This window comes from Brassica rapa, chromosome A08 (genome assembly GCF_000309985.2).
Source record: "Brassica rapa cultivar Chiifu-401-42 chromosome A08, CAAS_Brap_v3.01, whole genome shotgun sequence".
In the NCBI taxonomy this organism is placed as follows: domain Eukaryota; kingdom Viridiplantae; phylum Streptophyta; class Magnoliopsida; order Brassicales; family Brassicaceae; genus Brassica; species Brassica rapa.
Window position 1 is genome coordinate 10,662,960 of NC_024802.2, and position 16,929 is coordinate 10,679,888.

General features: G+C 36.7%; 3 long non-coding RNA genes across 12 annotated transcripts; 1 reads left to right on the forward strand and 2 right to left on the reverse strand.

The window, feature by feature from the left end:
* Positions 1-1,143: 1,143 nt before the first annotated feature.
* Positions 1,144-4,437, forward strand: LOC103834009. Of its 9 annotated transcripts, none has more exons than XR_004450095.1 (10): positions 1,144-1,272; positions 1,342-1,532; positions 1,629-1,689; positions 1,908-1,996; positions 2,068-2,429; positions 2,543-2,686; positions 2,776-3,368; positions 3,442-3,784; positions 3,860-4,061; positions 4,146-4,437. It is a non-coding gene; the product is annotated as an uncharacterized LOC103834009 (long non-coding RNA). The 9 variants fall into 9 exon arrangements; XR_004450090.1 differs by having other exon boundaries at positions 2,365-2,686; positions 3,442-3,614; positions 3,696-3,784; XR_004450088.1 differs by having other exon boundaries at positions 2,365-2,686; positions 3,442-3,614; positions 3,753-3,784.
* Positions 4,319-10,031, reverse strand: LOC103834306. 2 transcript variants are annotated; one of them, XR_004450097.1, is made up of 8 exons: positions 9,959-10,031; positions 9,745-9,898; positions 7,775-7,845; positions 7,578-7,659; positions 7,261-7,390; positions 7,102-7,143; positions 6,941-7,023; positions 4,319-6,846 (listed from the first exon to the last, which is right to left on the reverse strand). It is a non-coding gene; the product is annotated as an uncharacterized LOC103834306 (long non-coding RNA). The 2 variants fall into 2 exon arrangements; XR_004450096.1 differs by having other exon boundaries at positions 9,745-9,971.
* Positions 10,032-10,520: 489 nt separating this feature from the next.
* Positions 10,521-13,576, reverse strand: LOC117127227. The gene is made up of 2 exons (XR_004450098.1): positions 13,251-13,576; positions 10,521-13,143 (listed from the first exon to the last, which is right to left on the reverse strand). It is a non-coding gene; the product is annotated as an uncharacterized LOC117127227 (long non-coding RNA).
* Between the last annotated feature and the right edge of the window lie 3,353 nt (positions 13,577-16,929).

A 16,929-nucleotide genomic window follows, 5' to 3' on the forward strand; every position in this document is an offset into this window, starting at 1 on the left:
AAGCATTTTATAAATTATTTTATAATTATGATAAATTTATTCTTTAAACAATGATAAATAATTAAAAATAATATTAATAAACATTTTTGGATTTTGTAATATTTAAAATAGTTATTATATAATTATATTCGAACACAATTCATCAAGTAGAGTATAAAACTATTATAATTATCTTATATAAAATTCCGTTCATTATATTTTATAGTTTATAAATATTAAAAGTAATAAATAAAACATTATTAATCATTCAATAATTTCGAGAATTAGTTTCCATAAATTGTTATTTGTAATATTCGTTAGATTATATGGCAAGTGATGTTAAATGATTTTAGACTTATCTTAAATTTTTAAATCTAAACGAAATAAATAAAAATTAAAAACAATCGACCAATGAAATTATAACAATTTCTTGAAACTTCACCTATGAACCTCAATCTGCGTTAGATCAGTCCACGAGATTCACAAAAAAAATCTAAATCCCTTACAGGTTAGGTTACTTAAACGTAGATTTGTCCATTTGACATATATGCACCATGTTGGTAAGTTGACCACGATTATTGGTGGAACTAATATCCGGTCTAATAAAAAAAGGTAGCTGGTTCGATTATTAATTTTCTAGGTTGTTTGACTGCTTTGAAATATTTTGGCTTATTTGCAATGTAATATGCTAACTTATTTTATGTTATGTCTCTCTCTTTTTGTTTTGCCTTTTGCGTATTTAATTTGATAATTACTACTATGATTTGATAATAATAAATAGTAGTAATTCATTGATCATCTTTTTGCCAGACGTTACAATCTCATTCAATCTAGCCTGCATATATTGTCCAATTATGATGAAATCAATCTTGTTGATTGACTGATACACACGCTTCAAAAAATGACTCAAGTCATAGGACAAACTTTGGCAGCTTCCATTTCAATGTTGGCAGTATCAAGACCATCCAACATGGAAGAGTCCTTGCTAACCAAAGAAACTTTGAGAAGCAAGAAAGATAAAAAGACATCTATACTATACTAAAAGGGAGATAATCTCCACTTCTAGCATGTCCACGTCAGCAAAAATAATCCTCCAATCAAAACATTTCGTTTTACATGTCATCTTCGAAACTGGTTTTATTTTGGGTTTTTTCTTAGCAATTTAAACAGCCCATTAAGCCCAAAATGCCTCCCTTACGCTCCCCTCAAATTCAGAAGCTGCGTCTCCGTCCTCAACGCCTTCGCTAGCTAATAGCTCTTGAGATCTTCGATTTCACTTTGCTCTTTTTTTAGGTTCAAACTTCTTTTGTTGCCTTCTTTTTCCCAGATCTGCTTCCATTGATTGAATAATCCTATTTGCAGAAAACTCTACCCAGGAGCCGATCATGTTGTAGCTACTGAATTGCTTAGACAGAAAGAGAATGTGTAGGCAGAATTGTTGCGCGAAATCGTCACAAGAGGAGGAGGTGATTTCACCACCTGATGAGAATCTCTTGATCTACTGTAAACATGTTCGTCTCTACAACATTCTTCGCATTCGCTCTCTTTACAACGTAAATCAATTACGTCTCTCTCTATCTGAATCATTCTTTTAGCTCAGCTGATACTGGTTGTCTCTCTCACTCATGGTCTTTTTGTTTTTCATGCAGCCATCGTTTCTTCCTAGATTATTGAGCTACAAAATTTAAGCAAAAGGCAAAAAAAAAAGAGGTATGATTCTTCTTTTTATCCTTTTCTCGGGTCTAACTATGGAAACTCATGAATGGTTTCTTCTCTGTTGTGTGTGTTTTTTGGTTTAAGTCCGGATCTGCTGGGATTGTAGTTTTTAATTATAAGGATTGTAATAACATGTTGCAGAAAACTGAAGCTGTCTTTTATTATTTTCTCTTCTTCCGGCAATTTTGTTTCTAATGTTTTTGTGGATTTAGGTGAAGTGGTGACGGATGGTGAGAAGTCGAAGGCGGGGAAGAAGCGAGCTAAGGCTCCATGGGCAAAGCCACTTTCTCAGTATTCTCAGGTGGGTCAAGTTTAATCAGTGATTGTGTTTTTTATTGGTTTGATCTAATAGTCTGTGAATTGCGCTTTCAGGTTTAGCAGTGTGCAGTTCATGTAATATTTTTAGTAAAGGTTTGGTCTTTCAGTTCATGAGGAACGAGTTTAGTTGTCTGCATGTCCGGTTCTTTTATAGTTTTTGCCGACAAAACTCAGAAGTATGTTGTTATGTATGTGTCTTTGTGACTTTCTGTGGTCTGCAAGTTACGCATTGAGGGTTTAGCAGTGTGCAGTTCGTGTAATATTTTTTTGTTGTTGAAGGTTCGGTCTTTCAGTTCATGCCCAACGAGTTTAGTTGGCTTCATGTTTGGTTCTTTTATATTTTTCTGACAGACCACACGATGTGATATAATGAACAATATTTGGGTCTGTGGCAGGCATACTTTGATGCGCCCGGGGTTTAGTAAATTTAAATTTTTTATATTGGCCAATTTGTAACCACTGTTATTGTTTTCCATATTCATATTCATGAACGGAGTTTTAGTGAAGGTGATTTCCTTGAAATAAGCAGATGATGCTCAATCACCAAAAGCTTACACAACCGAAGATTACCTCAAGATCACTGAAGAGCAGCTCAAAGCTTCGTCTCCTGGTAAAATCCAAAGAGAGGATCAAATTCAGACTCAAGAACGTGCTGTACAAAGCCAGCCTGAAGGTTAGCATGTCATCAGAAGTCTCTCATATCTTCTTCTAACTACTTAAAACCATTCTTCAAAACTGCTGATGACCACTGTTTTGTTGTAGTTACATCGAGAGAGACCATGGCTGCATCTTCTCCAAGGCAAGATTAAAAGGCACCCAAGATCTGGATCTGCCCTTTCTGCTTCCAGCGGAACCCTTTCCCTCCTCACTACCACATGATCTCCGAGACCAATCTCCCCGGCGAGCTTTACCCTCTGTACACCACCGTTTAATACGCGCTTCCTTCCACCGCCGGCCAATTCGATCCCAGAACCGGCGCTGCTCCGCCTCAGACGCCTCCTCATGTGTTCGTGTTTGTTCTCGATACGTGTATGATCGAGGAGGAGTTGGGGTTCGCTAAATCTGCACTTAAGCAGACGATTGGGTTGCTTCCGGAGAATGCTTTGGTGGGGTTTGTGTCTTTTGGGACGCAGGCTCATGTTCATGAGTTGGGATTCTCGGAGATGTCTAAAGTTTTTGTCTTTAAAGGGAATAAAGAAGTGTCTAAGAATCAGGTTTTGGATCAGTTGAGGCTTTCCTCGAGGAGAGTTCCCACTTCTGGGTTTCCCAAAAGAGCGCAAAATGGGTTCCAGAGTGCTGCTGGTGTCAACAGGTTCTTGCTGCATGCCTCGGATTGTGAATACACACTGGACTTGGTAAGTTACGGTTGATATGTTTGTGCTGGTAAATGATTATATGTTGTGACGTGGATTGATGTTTGGTATGCAGCTTTTGGATGAGCTGCAAACAGACAATGGCCTGTTCAGCCCGGTCATCATCCCCAAAGATGCACTGGTGTGGTGTTGAGTGTAGCTGCTGGATTGCTTGGAGCTTGCTTTCCTGGAACTGGGGCTAGAATCGTTGCTTTGGTCGGAGGTCCATGTACAGAGGGCCCTGGAATGGTTAGAGCTTGGATCCTATAAATAGGCGTTCTATCACAAAATCTTTGATCTTTTCTCTGCTCATATTTGATTCTTCTTTAGGAGATATATATACATTTGTAAAAGAAGTTGATTGTGAACAAATTATTTCCTTGGCAGCGATGCACTCCTTATGTGAGACACCTACCAATGTAAGTGTTATTGACTTAGTTCGCTTTCTTATCAACGTGCTGGTGGTATTTATCATCTAATTATATCATACTTAGTGGTAGACAACATCAACATGGAGGTGTTGTTAGAGGTAGTTGAGGCAGAGGCCAAGCTGGTGGTGGCAAAGACAATAAATGTGGCCTAGCTAAAGATTGTCAAAAGTGGGATTGAAAAATGGAATAAAAGTTCCTAACATGGTATTAGGAAGAACGTGTAGATAATAATAATGGAAGGTGTCCTACATTTGTGGATCATCAGGTGAGCACGCTTCTGTGTCTAGGAGCAGCCGGAGCTAGATCCATTGTTGCTCAGACTTGTGCATTAATTTTTTTCATAATTCAGTGGCTACAGGAGGTGGCTGGAGGAACAACAGAGGTTGTTTAATAAAGTGTTGCGACTCAAGAGCACCTGACCGATAGCGAGCTTAGGATGTTTGTTGATGTGCGTGGAGAGGAATACAGTTCAAGGCAACTTCAAAGCAATAATGTTTAACCGCATTAGATAATTGTTTCTCTCCATATTCTTTTTTTTTGTAGAGATTTATGTATGAAAAAATGGAGAAAGTAAAATGATTCAGAAGAAAATCTACAGTTTCATTTAGAGAAAGGTCGAAGATGATGGCTGGTTTGGTGAATATCAGAGTCTTCAGCTAAGCTCTACTAATTTTTTTTTCACAACTTACAACGATAGTTATTCTGATATTGAATTTGGGATGGATTACAAATCTTTCATTTAGTTTTCAATAGCTAATCGCACATTTAATTTTCAGGCTCTGTGCTACTGTTGATGTGTGTGTTGATCATTTGGACAGGACCAAATTACTTTGAGATTGATTTGGATATGCACAAGTTCAATTTATACAGAAAAAAACGAGAATGTTTCAGGGATAGGATCAAGAATGAGATCCTACTTCTTGGTTTAACTATTCAATTTATACAGAAAAAAACGAGAATGTTTCAGGGATAGGATCAAGAATGAGATCCTACAACTATTCAGAAACTTGAATAATCTCTCAAAATTTTGGTTTTTATGTCTTTTGTTTGTAGAGTGTAGTTGAAGTAAAAAAATTGTTCTTTCTAACACAATGTCTATCACCAAAAGAACAAGATTCATTTTGCGAAATGAGGTGATGTGTTAGGGTGAACAAGATTCATTTCGCAAAGTACCGATATGTTATAATTATAACTAACAAACAATGATGGAGATTCCAGATCTTATTCACTACAAAGATCACATAAAGAAAAAATAATTCATCTAATCACTGGGGTAGCAAAGAGACAAAAGCAAAACAGAGAACATGTTAACGTATTTGTATTAAAGAGGCAAAAGGAGAAAAACCAATGTCCTTTTTTTTTGGGACAACCAATGTTCTTTTTGTAAACCACTGTGACCAGAATTGCTCCGAAAATATATTTTCTCTATAAATTTTATTAAGCAGTGACAATGAAAGACGAGAGAAAGCAAGCAAATTTTAGATGAATAATTGTTTCTATATATTTTTGAAACTATTTATGAAAAATTTATATTGTCAAATGGCATCTGATATTACAACTAAAGCTGTTTTTATTTATTCTCAAATGTAACACTACATCATTTTGAAAGATGCCAAGCATTTATATTGCTAAGTATATTCTTTAGACGAAGAGATCCTCTATCTTGGACAGCATCTCCTATGTTCTGGGACACAACCAAACCGAAAACACCACCGAGTAGCACAAAATGTAGAACTATATTTTTAAGATGAAATATCAACAATAAAATAATACATATCACATTAAACACTAGAAAAAGAACAAAAAGAAACAAATAAAACATATCCACAATTAGCTTATAGTCAAATATTTTCTACTCTAATTGCTCACCTAAAATACAATATAATTACCAAAAAAGTAAAATTTATCAAACCCATCTGATATACACACATACCCAAAAATTAAGTCATCACTTCCATCTAGATTAATAAATCACAAAAATTTCTAAACAACATCAAATAACAAATCGATTAAAAATAACAAACAAAAATAAAATAGGTTTGTTTGTTTATAGCCTAATTAATGGCTATAAGCGAATTAAAAACAAAGAAAATTTGGTTGCAAAGAAACTCAGAAATGCAAACGCTGAACATGGATTGATCATAAAGAAGATATTTATGCATAAAATTATGAACATACTCCTAAAGAAGATAATCAAATTAATAATCACTGGTAACGAACCAAAATAAATGTGAAAATAAATGATAGAAAACTTTCTTTTCATAAAACAATTTATAAAATCTGTTTTACAATTATTAATAATAGTTTTAAAATTTAAAAACACTTCAAATTTAGCATTAAACAAAATGTTGATGTAAGCTTTTGAGGTCTTTTGGCAGACTTTTTGAGGATTGTTCTATAATGGGTAGCAGTCATCAAAACATCATTGCAAGCGGCATCAACTCATATTAATTTTAAATACCATATAAAATTTCTAATACTGCTACTTAAAACTTCATTGTTAATAAATAGTTCAAGCTCACTGATTTCAAGCAAAAAAATATAAATCTTTCAACATCTACTATGTTAGAATAGTGATACAATATGTTCTCAGATTTTACACGTGTAATACATGGTTTATTTCTATCCTAACCAGATAAACTTTATCTATGATTAATAATTTGTTTTCATGATAATCCAATATATAAAATAAAAAAATATTTGGATCATAATTTAGATTTAACTATTCTTTATTCATTTCACATTTGTTGATCTTTCTATATGTATTTTTAGATAGTAAAAATGATAAATTGTCAGTTTTACTTTTTTCTAATTCAATATATGATTTATTATTTCAGCAAAGGATGCAATATATGTGCGTTATCATATTAAATACATTTATATTTTTATAACCCCGGGCGTAGCCCAGGAAAAATGTCTAGTTATTAGTAAACACATGATGACATTGCAAATTAAGCACCAGCAATATAATATTAAGAAGGGAAAACCAGGATTGGCGTCAGCTGTCCTTCTAGGTCAAGTAGACCTTTAGCAAAAGCAGCTGCAGACATCTGGTCACCATATGCGAACCAGTTCAAACATTATTTTTTTCCAACACATATGCTTAATTATCTTCAGTAGTATCAATGTAAAAGGTGTACGTACCTGAACACGTCCCTCGTCAGAGCTGTAAATTTTAAGGTCATGACGGTATGTACTATGGAGACGAAGCAAACCAGTCCCTTCACCTGAAAAAAACATGTAATTTAAGGCCATTTCATCGGTGAAATACTCCAAAATAAAAGTAACAGATCAGGGGGCCTTACTGGATACATATTGTATCGGATGAATCTACCAAGCTCTTCTGCCTGCATGTAGATGAAGCAAACATCAATAAGTTAAACAATTCTTCCATATTTGGAAAACATATATATATATAACAATGACAAATTAAATGGTAGAGTATGTAAACACATGTTTTCTACCAGCGTGAGTTAGAACACCACCGTATTGAAGAATCATAAGGGCCTCTACAGGTTTTTCTTCTTCGCCTTCACCATCCCACTTCAGCGGCTTCAGTTGAACCTTCCTGTATATCCATGAGAAATTTTCTCCCTACGCCATTCCAAAAAGTTCTCTGATGTGAGAAAATGACCTCATAAATTAAATAAAAAATGCATAATGCTAGTTTACTTATAAGATAGTCTATTCAACAAAAAAATGATATAAGATAGTATTACTAAATGATACTATGTAATACTTTCCCCGGACTATATTCAAAAAAAAAAAAGTACTAAAGAACCTCTTCAAGAACTGCTTTAATTTGGCGAAGCTTCTCAGCATGTTCAAGGTCTTCTGGATCACTATCACTCTCACGACCTGGTCTACATATAAAAAAAGAAAGACCATATTGTCGTTACCAGTATTCAACACATGGAAAAGATAGACCAGACATGATTTTTGGAGACAAGACACAAATAGTTGAGTTTAGGGTTTTACCTTGTACGGGAAACTAACATTCTTGTTGCATCTAATAGGTCTTACAACTGGACTGCACTTTTTAGTTTTGTCTACAAAAAGAAGAAAAAAATATAAAATGAATCAAGGCTCTGATAAAAGATGGATGACAGAAAAGCTGGAGTCTCTCGCACCTCAAGCACACAAGCAGCATCGTCGTAATACTTTAATAGTATGAGAGGAGAGATTTGTGAATAATACTTTAAAGAATGAAAATAGAATGTTTGTATTTTAAGACCTTGGGTGTCTGCTATATATATACAGTCGATTTATTTCTCATATTAATGACACACAATTTTGTGCATAATAAATAATAAAATCGTTTAAAGAAAGATATTAAATGTGTATTGTCAAAAAATGATTTGCATATGATATGATTTTAACTTACGCAAGTAATCCATATTAGAAAGGTAAGTTATTAAAAACAAACAACCTAATTAGAAACATTAAAATATTTTGTAAGCAATGTAATAAATATGATATCAACATGCGCAAGTTTACCGTTTGAATAATAAGGAAAGTTTTTAATATTTGTCTTAATTCTAAATCTTGCCCTAGGGTAAACTAAATCGATAATATTTAATGATTTCAACTTGCGCAAGTAATCCATATTGTAAATAAGTGATTTGCATATTTAATGATTTCAACTTGCGCAAGTAATCCATATTAGAAAGGTAAGTTATTAAAAACAAATTTTGTCAATAAGTTATTTGTATATTTAATAATTTCAACTTGCGCAAGTAATCCATATTAGAAAGTAGCCCTGCGACTTTGGTTTTCTGAAACCAAACCGAACCGTCAGTTTTTGGTTAACCGAAATTTTAAAAACCATTTCTGAAAGTAACCGAATTAAATTTCGGTTCGGTTCGGTTCAGTTTTCGGTTATTTTCGGTTTTCACCTAAATTTCCGAAAATAACCGATTTTTATGATTTTTGGTTAATTTCGGTATAGGTTTTTAAAAAAGTTCGGATTTTCCGGTTAAATTCGGTTATTTCCGGTTTGGATTTTCAGTTATTTACGGTTACTTTCGGTTATTTTCGGTTTTTCCAAAAAAAAATAATCAAAAACCGACCGAAAACCGAAATATTTTTTTAAGTCGTACCGAACCAAACCGATCTCGAAAACATAACCAAACCGGAAACCGAAAATGTTGGTTCGGTTCGGGGCAAAGTCGCAGGGCTATTAGAAAGGTAAGTTAATAAAAACAAACAACCTAATTAGAAACATTAAAATATTTTCTAATCAAATGTAATTAATATGATATCAACATGCGCAAGTTTACTGTTTGAATAATAAGGAAAATTTTTAATATTTATCTTAGTTCTAAATCTTGCCCAAGGCTAAACTAAATCGATAATTATTATCCCCTAGCTATATATGGGCTTAACAAAATCGACAATAGTTTTGGGCTTGTTTAGATAAACGATTGATTAAAATAAATGAAAAATAAAATTCAAAAAAATCGACCAATAGAATTATAACAATTTTTCTGAGAAGCTCTATATTAATGCCATGTCAGCAAAAATCACTAAAGTGACTTCTCTTTTAATGTATAGGAGGATTTATTGTTTACCCAGATTATAGGAAACATTTTTTAAATAAATAAACATAATTTGTTATACATTATTTTAGGAAAATACATTAATTAAACTATAAAAGACAAGAATACTAAAAGATAGGTAAATTTATTACTTCAGTGACATTCAAATGTAAATAACTTTGAAAACTAAGGGGAAATTTATATTGGTACTTCTCTTTTAATAATAGAGATGTCTTGAAGAATAAAATCACATACAGCAAAATTATCACTACCGTAGTAAATGTAATGTCTCTTTTCTTTTTTGTTAATTAATTAACGGTCTAGATTAACCTGGTAAAAATGGTTATTTGTGAATTAGGCAAACAAAAAAGTAATTACTTTTTTTTAGCGAGAGGTTAAAGAGCGATATACCATGCTCCTCGATCTTAATTCATCGAGATTAGATTTTTACAATCGGTCAAATTGTTCAGAACGTCCTTATCTCTATGCTGGTTGGCTCCAATGGACTGATCCACGAACCGGGGCACATCATTCCCTTCCTTTTCAAAAAGATTTATCCTCAAATCTGAAACATTAAAAGGAAAAGGATTATAAGCAAAAGAACCATAATCAACACAATGCTCACCTTGAGTTCGGTCCGTTTTTTCAATGGAAGATGATTCTTCTTGGTTGGCTTGATGACCACAAATTTGTTCATCTAGCCCCTCCATTGGCTCATATGTGAAGTCATCGAAAATTTGTAATGGATCTTCCTTTTCTGGTTCGGTTTCAACGTTCTCATTCTCCAAAGTCACCAACGGTCTTTGCTTTCGACACTTGTTAGCGTAATGACCGATCCTATGGCATTTGAAGCACCTGGTAGAATGAGCTTTGCTTGTAGATTTCACAGTTTTGCTTTTATCAGAAGGCAACACATTAGTTTTCAAATTAGAATTTGAAAGAGAAGAAAAATTACTTTGATGTTTTGGTGCAATAAAAGTGTTGGTGTTTTTTTTCTTTTTTGAGTTGTCGGATAGCATGAATTGCCTTATGCAACATCTTCTCCAAACTGACATAAGTCAGAAGCTCTTCTGATCAAACCCATCATAGTTGCGTCTCTTGGCTTTGGAGAAGGGACGATCACCACTTCTGACCCACTTCTCATCATCATCGATCATGTTTTGTCTCTTCCTTTGGTTTTTTTTTTGTTTCTGCACAAATCAAACCCATTAGAAGCAAACTGTTTCTTATTTCCAAAAATTATTTGCTCTTTTTCTAACACGGTTTTAAAAGAAAAATAAACGTCTTGTTGTGCTTTTGATTTCTTGAGAAGTCAAAACATCCTGAAAAAACTTAACAAAAGAGTTAGCAAATAAAAATCTGCACACTCTCAAAGTGTTTAGGTCACGATTTTTAGGTGATCACTCAGAGTTCTTTCCACTAGTACAAAAGATGATAAGCAGTCAAAATTCAGCAATCAAAACCCAAAACAAACTTTTGTGGTAAAAAGAAAAGAGAAAGAAAGATGAAGAGAATTTTGATATGTATCCACCTGTAGAAGATATAAGTATAAGGACCTCTCAGTAAATACTAGATACTTAGAATACCTAATGTACGATGTATATATACTGTAATCTTATGAGTAATACAAACCATTCAGTCATATTCTCTTTATGGTATCAAGAGCCATAGATCCCTAATTTTTCAAAACTCTCTTGGCCGCCACTTCTACTCTTCTTCTTCTCACGATTTTTCTTTTCACTGATTCTTTGAATCATGTCGAACTCTCCGGCCTCTTCCACTGAAACAATCATTGTTTCCAATACCACAAACCTTCTCAACCTTAATATGACCAACGTTACGAAGCTCACAGCATCCAACTTCCTCATGTGGAGCCGTCAGGTTCACGCCCTACTCGATAGCTACGATCTTACGGGATACATCGATGGATCAGTTGTCATGCCTCCACCCATGATAACAACGGATGGTGTGATCTCAGCGAATCAGGACTACTTCTTGTGGAAGAGACAAGACAGACTGATCTACAATGCTTTGCTCGGCGCTATTACCGTCTCCATTCAACCGATACTTCCACTACCATAACCTCTGCTAAAATCTGGGACACGTTCTCTTCTACGAATGCGAAGCCTTCTCGTGCTCACATCAAGCAATTGTGTCAACAAATCAAAAACTAGACCAAAGGGACGATGTCAATCGATGCGTACATCCAAGGCTACACTACTCGATTTGATCAACTTGCGCTTTTGGGCAAACCGTATGAACTCGAGGACCAGATCAAATACATTCTTGAAGGATTCCAAGAGGAGTACAAGCAACTGGTTGATCAGGTTGAGAGTCGTGATTCGACACCATCAGTCACGGAGGTTCACGAGAAGCTTCTCAATTCGAGGTTAAGCTCCAAGGTACTCTGGCGTCAGACGGTGCTTCCAATAATAGCTAATGTAGCTAACTACCGTGGATCCTCTCTTCATACTGGTAACCGCGGAAACTTTCAAGGTTCTAACAAGAACAACAATCAAAGCAGGAACAACAGGAATGATCAGACTTTGCAACAACAACAACAGTTCTCCTCGCGCAATGACAACAACCATGGCTATCAAGGCAAATGCCAGTTATGCGGTGTTTACGGTCACAGCGCTAGACGTTTCTCTCAACTTCAAAACACTGCTGCCGGGTCATCTCAGTCTCGTTCCTATGCTCCTGCTTCGACCGCTTGGCAGCCACAAGCAAACATGGCGTCTGCGTCTTCTTACAATCCTCACAACTGGATCATGGACAGTGGAGCTACACATCACCTCACCACTGATCTGAGCAACCTTGCCCTTCATAAACCGTACACATGTGGAGAGGAGGTCACCATTGCTGACTCTGGTCTCTCAATCTTGCATACTGGTTCAACATCTCTTAAAACTTCCTCTCGCTCATTTAACCCTTATGATATCCTTTATGTCCCTAACCTTCATAAAAACCTTATCTCTGTTTATCACTTGTGCAATTCTAATAACGTATCTGTTGAATTCTTTCCTACCCACTTTCAGGTAGGGATGTTAAAATGGGTAAACCCACCCCATTTAGACCCACCCCATTTATAACCCACCCCATTTAGAACCCAAACCCGTTTAGACTCATTTAGTTTTAAGGTCTATTAGGGCTCCCCATTTAAACCCACAAATTTTACTTTGACCCATTAAGACCCATTTAGACCCATTTAACTCTTTTTTTTTTTAATTTGTTTCATACCTTTCTTGTTTTATTTATAGGTTTAGCTTCCTTCAAAGGCTTCTTTGAACAAGTTTTCAAGTGGCATTGAAGATGATGAGTCCCAAAGCTGTGATTCGTTTCACTACGTGTCACTAACTTCGTACCGCAATGCATAACACTTGGCCCTTTCTTTGCCATCTTCTTCTACTCCCACTGACACAAAGTCTTCCCAAACGGGCGATGTTTTACGTCTCTTGCGTTGAGCTTGAGTTGATTCCCCTACTTGAGTTTCACTTTGCTGTGCTTGTGGTTGTGTATCTTCTAAATTTATCTCAGCTAGAGTATCTTCTTCATTCATGTCTATTAACTAATCCATGCTGTAACTAAAAGAACAAAAACAGATTCTCTTAATCAATCTAGATTCTAGCACAATCACAAACACAAAACATAAGGAAATCACAATCACGTCACAAATATATAATCAAATAATATCAATGGAACAAAGCAAATCATATCATAATCACAACACATTCATGTATTATTATCTGGAACTTGCAGTGATGATGAAGAAGTAAAGCGACACAAGAAGAGCATTAACGTTTACTGATCCTAACCACAAACACAAGTAGATGAGAGATGATTACTCCAATAAACCACTAAAATAAACGATACCCAGAAGATATAAACATGGAAGTTGATAGGAAGAGAGATCAAACCTTTGATGCTTGTAGAAGAGATTGAGATTAGGCGGAGTCTCCGCCGCGGAGAGAAAGAGTAGACAAATTTTTTTTTTTTGATATGATTAGAAAACCCGTACATAAAAATTAAACGACAACGTTTTTGATTAAAGAAAAAAAAACTTAAATGGGTTAGTAGGGTCCTCATTTATTTTAGCTAAACCCCATATAATAAATGGGTCTTAGCCGGATAACCCATTAAAAACCCAGTACACTAAATGGGTCTAATTAGGTATTAATTTATTTTCAATACCCATTAAGAACCCGCTAAAGAAACCCGTTATAACATCCCTACTTTCAGGTGAAGGATCTCAACACGGGGGTCCAATTACTACAAGGCAGAACTAAAGACGAGTTGTGCGAGTGCCCAGTGACATCCCCAAACACCATCTCTCTCTTGGCCAATCCAACACCAAAAACTTCATTTTCTTTTTGGCATTCCCGTTTGGGACATCCTTCTTTATCTACTCTGCAACATGTTGTTTCAAAATTTTCTTTGCCTTTATCATCTTCTTCACAAACACCATGTTCTCATTGTTTCATTAATAAAAGTCATAAACTCCCTTTTTATTTAAGTACAATTGTCTCAACTCAGCCTCTCCAATACATCTACACAGATGTTTGGACTTCTCCCACTCTCTCCATTGATCAATTCAAATACTATCTTATTTTTGTAGACAATTATACACGGTATACATGGTTCTACCCCCCCAACAAAAATCCTAAGTAAAAGAAACTTTCATTACCTTCAAGGCCCTTGTCGAGAAGCATTTTGATTCAAAAATCCGCAACTTATATTCAGATAATGGTGGAGAATTCATCGTCCTGCGATCCGTCTTATCCTCCAATGACATCTCTCATCTTACCTCTCCACCACACACACCCGAACATAATGGAATCGCGGAGCGCAAACATCGACACATTGTCGAGACGGGGTTAACTCTTCTTCATCAAGCTAAAATACCAACAACGTACTAGACGTATTCCTTTGCTGCCGCGGTCTATCTAATTAACTGACTGCCATCTCTGGTGATCAGAAACGACTCACCATACCAGAAGCTTTTCGGGAAACCACCGAACTACCTCAAGCTGAGAATATTTGGTTGCTTATGCTTTCCTTGGCTGAGACCGTATACGGCGCACAAACTTGACGATCGATCATTACCTTGCGTCTTTATTGGCTACTCCATCACGCAAAGCGCCTATTTATGTCTCCACCTCTCGACCGTTCGCATTTATACGTCTCGGCATGTTCTGTTCGTCGAGTCTCACTTCATATATGCTTCGGCTGTTCTCGACAAGGCTCCTGATGATCACCCCTCTCCAGCTCTCTTCACTCCACCTACTCAAATACCGATCTTCACGACACCACTCGTACAACACTCGTCGCCTTTACCCCCGAGCCAGAATCCTCCATCACAAGTGTCGCTGCCTACTCAGACGCCTTCTGTTCCTCTAGAACAGAACACGAATATAGGTACATGAACTAATTCAACTAATACACTTACTAGTTCTGCGCAGGTACAAACAGAGACACCCACAAGCTCTTCCCCACCTCATCCGCCTGCACCCCAACCAAATCAAACCACCGAACCAGAACCGCAACCATCTCCTACACCTTCAGCTACCTCAAACAACCCGATCCCAATGCCTTCACCACCAACACAAGTTACAAATACTCACCCTATGCAAACACGAGCCAAGAACAAAATCTCTAAACCTTCCAAAAAGCTTTTCCTTCTCACCACAAAACCAAACCAAAAACCCTCGATTCCAACTACTCTTAATCAGGCCTTGTGAGACCAGAACTGGAGACAGTCCATGTGTGCCGAGTACAACGCTCAACTGCAAAACCAAACCTTTGAATTGGTTCCTCCAGAACCACAACAACATGTCATTGCTACAAAGTGGGTAGCAATGACATGTGTTCTTGATAGGTATAAATTGCGGTGGGTCGCACGAGGGAACAACCAGGAGTATGGCATTGACTATGCAGATACATTTAGCCCCTTGGTTAAGTTTATTACCATTTGGTTAGTTTTTCAACTAGCGGTCTCGCGATCGTGGAGTATCAAACAACTTGACGTCAACAATGTCTTCCTGCAAGGCACACTATTTGACGTTGTCTATGTCACACAGCCACCTGGCTTTGTTGATTCGGATAGACCACACCATGTTTGTCGTCTAAAGAAAGCTTTATATGGTCTCAAACAAGCTCCTCGAGCTTGGTACCAAGAACTCAAGACTTTTCTCTGCGCGATGGGTTGTCAAAATTCTCTTGTTGATACTTCTGCGTTTATCTACATCAACAGTCCGCATGTTGTCTATATCCTGGTGTATGTTGACGATATTATCGTCACAGGCAGTAGTGCTGATCTCCTCAATAAGTGTATCACAGTTCTCTCGGCTAGATTCTTATACAAGGATCCAACCGATTTCCTCTACTTTCTCGGTGTAGAAGCCACACGTACTCATCATGGTCTCCACTTGATGCAGCGGAAGTATATTCAGGATCTGTTACAGAAGATCAACATACTGGACACCAAGCCTGTGACAACACCTATGGCCACCTCGCCTAAGCTGGCGCTACTCTCCGGCACAGCGCTTGACGATCCAAGGGAATATCGAGTGGTGTTGGGCAGTTTACAATACCTCGCTTTTACTCACCCATATATCGCTTATAGCGTCAATAAGCTGTCTTAATTCATGCATTGCCCTACTAACCAGCATTGGCAAGCCACTAAGAGGATCCTCCGTTATCTAGCTGGGACTATGTCGCATGGAATTTTTCTGCCGACCAAATCACAGTTGACACTTCACGCATTCTCCGACGCAAACTGGGCTGGAGATACAGACGATTTTGTCTCCACAAATGCCTATATCCTATATATGGGAGCTACACCGATAGCATGGTCATCAAAGAAGCAAAACAGCATCGCCAGATCGTCGACTGAAGCAGAATACAGATCATTAGCTAACACGGGTGCAGAAATGAGATGGGTCTACTCGATGTTAACCGAACTTGGTGTTACACTGCCGACGACACCTGTGGTCTACTGCGACAACGTCGATGCTACCTATCTCAGTGCTAATCATGTGTTCCATTCGAGGATGAAGCACTTGGCCTTAGACTTCCATTTTGTCCGCGAGAATGTGCAGTCCGGAGCATTGCGAGTCACTCACATATCGACAAAGGATCAACTCGCTGACGCCCTTACGAAGCCATTATCACGATTCCGGTTTCAAGAACTGATGAGCAAGATTGGAGTGACTAAACTCCCTCCATCTTGAGGGGGTATGTCAGAGAGATGTATGATAGATGGATCATGGACACATGACGCACTCTTCACTGGTCGTGGATGGACATGATAAAATTCTAGAGGAGAATTTCAACTTTTGGAAACAAGAAACAATGAAAAAGAATTTGATTCACTGTACTTGGAATTTGAGGCGCTATTATGAGCAATGGAGTGCATGTTACATATATCGACATGTCAAGATTGTGGTACCGATTGTAAAAACCTAATCTCAATGATTTAAGATCGAGGAGCATGTTATATCGCTCTTTAACCTCTCGCTAAAAAAACTAATTGCCTATTTCACAAATAACCCTTTTTGCTAAGTTAATCTAGACCGTTAATTAATTACTTTTACTCTA